Source organism: Monodelphis domestica, chromosome 4 (assembly GCF_027887165.1).
Source record: "Monodelphis domestica isolate mMonDom1 chromosome 4, mMonDom1.pri, whole genome shotgun sequence".
In the NCBI taxonomy this organism is placed as follows: domain Eukaryota; kingdom Metazoa; phylum Chordata; class Mammalia; order Didelphimorphia; family Didelphidae; genus Monodelphis; species Monodelphis domestica.
Genome location: NC_077230.1, coordinates 451228691 through 451234661, shown reverse-complemented (window position 1 = coordinate 451234661; position 5971 = coordinate 451228691). Strand labels below are relative to the sequence as shown.

Below are 5971 nucleotides of genomic sequence, written 5' to 3'. Positions count from 1 at the left end.
ACTGGAACATACACAGGACATTTTTTATAACCTGAAATGGAAGGAATTGAGCAGTGACCTGCCCATATACTCTTTCCATTGGGGGAAGGATTACTAGTTTCTTGTAAGTTAATGGGCTGGACAAGTGGAAGGACCCAAACTTCCATGAGATCTCCAGTATATCATGCTTAGGGAGAAATTGAAAGGTTTCAACTACATTTAAGAGTGTGGTCACTAGGAATTATCAGTGAATTCCAAATGACTTTTATGGTCATTTCTTTACAAAAGGAGAAAGAATGAAAAAAAGAAAGTCATAGAATAGATATTTACTTGGCTTGGTCTGAATCAGACAGGGCTTAAGGGGCCCCAGCAAAGGGACCCAGAGTTAAATTAAACAAGATTTTTAGCCATGATATCTTCCTCTGAGACAAGGGACATCTCTGGAAGCTATTACCACCAGAAAAAATAAAACAGGTAAAGGAGTCGGTCTTTTTCATTCATCTATGTGGTAGTCCTAATAGAAAATAGAAAGCAGTCCTCAGCCAGAGCTCCTCCAGCTTCCTTCAAGTCAAGTTCCAAGGCAAAAGATCTCACAAGAAATTCTTGACACTAATGAAGACAATTCTTTTGGTCATGTCCTGTGCCTTCCTTCCATTTTTACATGGACCAATTACAGCTAAAGCTTTGTTTAGGACTGCCCAGTGAGCAGTCACTCAAATCTTCTTCATTACTTACTATAGCACACATGGGTCACAGACCTCCTCATACTTAAGGAAAAGTGGAGAAGTACAGTTCTGGTCATTAAATCTAAAAATGGGCAGGGAAGAGTTAAGCCTATTTTCACAATACTCAAGTGGTCATCCACTTTCTGATTAAAGATCTACAAGAAGGGAAACACCATTACTCTCAATGCAGTTCACTAAATTTTTATAACACTCTCATTATTAAGATTTCCTTCACACATAATCTAAATTTCGCTGTTCTCAATTTCTGGACTGCATATTGTATTGCCCTCTAGCAAAGCCCTCTAGATAGCCCTCTCCCATTAAATGGAGCAAATATAGTCCTTCCTCTATTATAAGTCATTTGAATCCAATGTATCATTTATCTTCTCTTCTGAATCTTTTTTCCCCAAACTATGTATGCACAGTTCCTTCCATCAACATTCTTAGAACACTCAGAGTTGAGGTCCAGGTGGGAAATTTAAGGGTCATGCTGGTAATACTAAAAGGCATCTTGTCAACATCTAATGGCATATTGATACATCATCATAGATAAACTCACCATCAACAGGAAAAACAAAAGAATCAAGACCTTTAAAAATTATAGGGACTGCATCTCCACATACAGTTCCAGAAGAACTCTGGAAAGTCTAACTCATTAGGTATAACTGAATCATTTTCCTTGTAGCAGTCCACAACTGTGTATGCACTAGGGAAATAACTGATCTGTAAAGATTGTCTTAGGAAAGCGCATGCCCAGTCTTGCACATGGCAAGAAAGGCATTGAACTTTGATCACAGCAGGTTTAGGCAGGAAATCAGGTTTCTTTGTTCTCACCAGGCTGAAAGGGGAGGCACCTTTATCTTGTCATGATTTACATTTGAACCAATGACAATCCACTATGTCTCCAATTAATATGCATTATGTATCTTTGCATATGAATATCAATAAAAGACAAGCTACACTGGCCAGCCTCTCTCTCTCTCTCTCTCTCTCTCTCTCTCTCTCTCTCTCTCTCTCTCTCTCTCTCTCTCTCTCTCTCTAGGCCTCTAGCCATGCTCAGTCTTTCTTATGCAGTTTCCTTTGTTTCTGTGACACACTTTTGCTTCTCTAACCCCTATTATTAAGCAGAACGGTCCATGTTAAAAGCAGGGGTTTAAGGACTGTGGTTTGTCTCTATTGATCTCCAATCTCATTTCTGATTCCCATGATGTTGTGTTAAAGTCACTTCACTGTCTCCTGTCCTTGGAAAGTGAATGGCTGAGCTGCTCGATTTTCATAAGATTTGGTGTCTGATTCTTTCTTCCATCTCCTGCAACTTCAAATCCTTTCCCCCAAGTGGTAAACTCCTATCTTTCCTTTCTTGGGGAAGCTGCTGGTGGACTCCCTCATTCCTGAAGGAAAAGTCTATAAAGAACAGATAGATATAGTATGAGGAGATGGACACCTAAAAGATAGATTGTCAACATCCATGAAATCATTTTAATCTTAAACTGGATTTCTTTATGTTGTGACATATTACTATAATATTTTATAAGTAATATCATATTATTTTAATAATAATGTCTCATATTAACAAAGTAAGGATAATACTTAAATAATAGCTAGCTTCTATATTGCACATTTTAGGGGGTTGCAAAACATTTTACATTTGTTAATTCATTTAATCCTCATAACAACTGTATAAGGAAAGTGCCATTATTATCACCATTTTACAAGTGATAAATTCAGAAGAAAGAAGTTACATTGACTTCTAGGATCAACAAAACTACAGATTGTAAGAGGAAAGATTCAATGGAATCAATAGGAGAAATTTGTAGTATTAAAATACTCATTTGGGGCCCACTGATAGGAAAGGTATGCAAGCCGGCCATTCTAAGACCTCTCCTCAGACAGAGATCAATGCATGAAGTGCCCTGAGGACCACTATCCAAATAGGGAGAGAATTCACTGCCTACACAAAAGGGTGACTTTCCTCTCCTATGAAGAAACCTTGGGCATGGCCTTAGCCTCCATAGCTGCTTCCTTCTCTCTTCTCACAGCTCTGGTTCTCTGGGTCTTTGTGAAGCACAAGGATACCCCCATAGTCAAAGCAAACAATCAGGATCTCAGCTACATTCTCCTCTTCTCCCTTTCCTTATGCTTCCTTTGTTCACTCTTCTTCATTGGCCGCCCCACTGCAATAAATTGCCTCCTCAGACGAACAACATTTGGAGTCATGTTCACAGTGGCTGTCTCCTCTATTCTAGCCAAAACCATCACTGTGGTTCTGGCCTTCAGAGCCACTAGACCAGGAAGCAGGAGCAGGAGATGGGTGGGCTCCAGAACACGCATCTCTCTTGTTGTCTTCTGTACCTTCATTCAAGTTATGCTCTGTGCAATGTGGCTGTTTCTCTCACCCCCATTCCCAGATGCAGACACACACTCTGACCCTGAGCACATCATCCTTGAGTGCAATGAGGGCTCTCTCATTGCCTTCTACTCTGTCCTGGGCTACATAGCACTCTTGACCCTGGGGAGCTTCACTGTGGCTTTTCTAGCTGGAATCTCCCTGATACCTTTAATGAAGCCAAATTCATCACCTTCAGTATGCTTGTGTTCTGCAGTGTCTGCCTTTCCTTTCTGCCCACATACCAGAGCACCAAGGGGAAGATGATGGTGGCTGTGGAAGTCTTCTCCATCTTGAGTTCCAGTGCTGGCTTACTAGGCTGCATCTTCATCCCCAAGTGCTATGTAATCCTTCTACAGCCACAGAAGAACACCAAGAAATTTTTAAAGAATAATCCCATTTCCTGAGACAAGAAGCATTCAGAAATTTTCTGATTTACTCCCACTAATAAAAAGATGTTTTTAAAAATTAATTAATCTTGCTTGTAAATGTCTCAGTTTTTCCCCAGCTGCTTTCTTTGCCATGGCAATGAACTGAACATGTGGGGAGGGTAATACTCATCAATTGGATACTGGGTAAAGAATTTGTGGCACATGTTTGTAATGAAATACTACTGGACAATAAAAATGACAAATATGTTATTTTTTTAAAAACATAGTAAGACCAAGATGAAATGAAGAAGGAAATAAACAAAACCATAGGAACATTGTAGAGAGCAACAGAAACATTGTTTAATGAATAACTTAATGCCCACCTCAAGAGAAAAGAACATGATAGATATAGTACATACACACAGACACACACATATATATACACGTATGACTAAAAATCCCAAGAGACTGAATTCCATATAAGAGAATCAACTCATTGGTCAGGCTAATAATAACCAGCAAATCATTGGGTCAGTGATCTCTCAGTGATCAAAGACAAAGAGATTTAGCATCTTGAGCTATGAAATACAATTTTGGAAGCTTGTTATGCAGCCCTCCTCCAACCATCTTCTATTGGTGAATATCTAATGAGAAGGAGGACTTATTTTCCCTTAGTCCCTCCCTGATTGCTTCATGACACTAACAGGAATCATGTCTGGTAATAAGATTCTAATAACCTTTGCAGTCCTAGACAGAAAAAGCAAGTTGGATCTCAGCAAGTTTTTATCTCCATAGCTCATTTCAATAGGGAACTCAAGGATAACGTGTTGCTGCCTGCAGACATTCTTGGATTAAACCAGTCTTGTTTAGAAGAAAACATATATTCCATTTCAATCACCCCAATTTGTAAGATGCTCAGAGGCATGCAATGTAAAAGCATTTCTTGACTTTCTTAGGAACAAAGAGATAGCAAAAGAGGTTTGAAAGACAGACTCAACCCTCATTTTCAAACTTAGAAATAAAAAATTATTACTTATATATAAATGCATATTTTGTGTCACTTTCACCTTCTGTCTCTTGAGCTCTCTGTCTCTTTTATTCATCTCTATATCTCATCACTGTGTCTCTGTATTACTTTCTTGTTCTTACTCTCATTCTCTGCCTCTCTTTCTCTGAATGATGAAGACAAGAACAATAATGCAGTGAACTGACAGAATATTAATCTCAATTTAAGAAGATACAATTCAATAAGGATGTTTGTGTGTGTGTGTAAAGTCCTACACAGTTTCAAAAAAATAATTTCACAAATACACAGTTGAAGAAGAATATATAAATCAGTGAAATTATCTTTTATTTCTGGGGAAATTCTGGAGTAAATAATTTACTTCTAGATATCTAGAAATGGAATAGAAGATTGCAGAAGACTGAATAATACGTGAATCCTCTCTGCTGACAGAGGTGATTTAACTGAGACATTCTATCTAGACGTGGCTATTGGAGATATTTATTATCCTTCATTAGGCATATTTCTTCCAAGAATTTCATTTTCTCCTTTTTCATTTGGAGGAAACTTTCCATTAAGTGAAAAAATATGATTTAAATTAAAAAGAAAAGTAAGATCAAATTACATGGACTAGCACCAATATATCAAGAATAGGTCATATAAAACTGACTGTATTGCCTGTGTTAAAAGGGTGTCTAGATAGGCATTTATGAAACAATCAGTCAACAATCCTTTGCTATTTGCTTTCCATGCATTAAGAGAATGTACCCCAAAAAGTGAAAAGGATCTTATGTACTATAAAGTATATGATCTGAATAGTTTCTTAAATTTTAGCCAAAAAAACAGAATATTATACAGAATAACAAATTATAATGTTAATAAATTTTGAATGATTTCAGTTCTCTGATTAATACAATGGCCCACATTTCCAAATATCTTATGACAGAAAATGTTATCCATTTTCACAGAGAACTGACAAACTCTGAGATTATATTGGAGCAGATTTTTTCACTTTCTTTTTCTTGGTTTTGTTGACATCATCATCATTGTGGGTATATGTTTGCATTATTTCTCCTTCATAATAGGTATTATAATGCTTGCCTTCTCAATGAATAAATGTAAGTAAATTTTTAAATAGGCAAGAAAAATTCAATTTAGCAAAATATTTAATAAAGCATGAAAAGTTATTACTTTAAGAAAAACTTTGATATGTGTTAGAATATGCTACAATGCAATAGAATGGGAATTGATTGAATAGCTAAACTGAAAGAGAACTCAACATTTTAAATTCAACTTGGAAAGAGATTACTAATGATTCTATATTTTATTCTAGTTTCTTAACATTTTATTAATGAATGAGCCACAGATGGAATTGCCATCCTATAAAAATTTTAGGAATGTAAAAATTATAATTAATAAAACTCTGTGTATGTATGTCTTTCTGTCTCTTTTCCTCTTCATCTCCCTTTCTGTCTCCCTCTGTCTCTGTCAATGTCTCTGACTGTCT

At 36.8% G+C, this 5971-nt stretch overlaps 1 pseudogene; it reads left to right on the top strand.

Moving 5' to 3' along the window:
* The first annotated feature begins 2607 nt into the window (after positions 1-2607).
* LOC100619997 (vomeronasal type-2 receptor 116-like) lies at positions 2608-3497 on the top strand (annotated as a pseudogene).
* The last annotated feature ends 2474 nt before the right edge of the window (positions 3498-5971 follow it).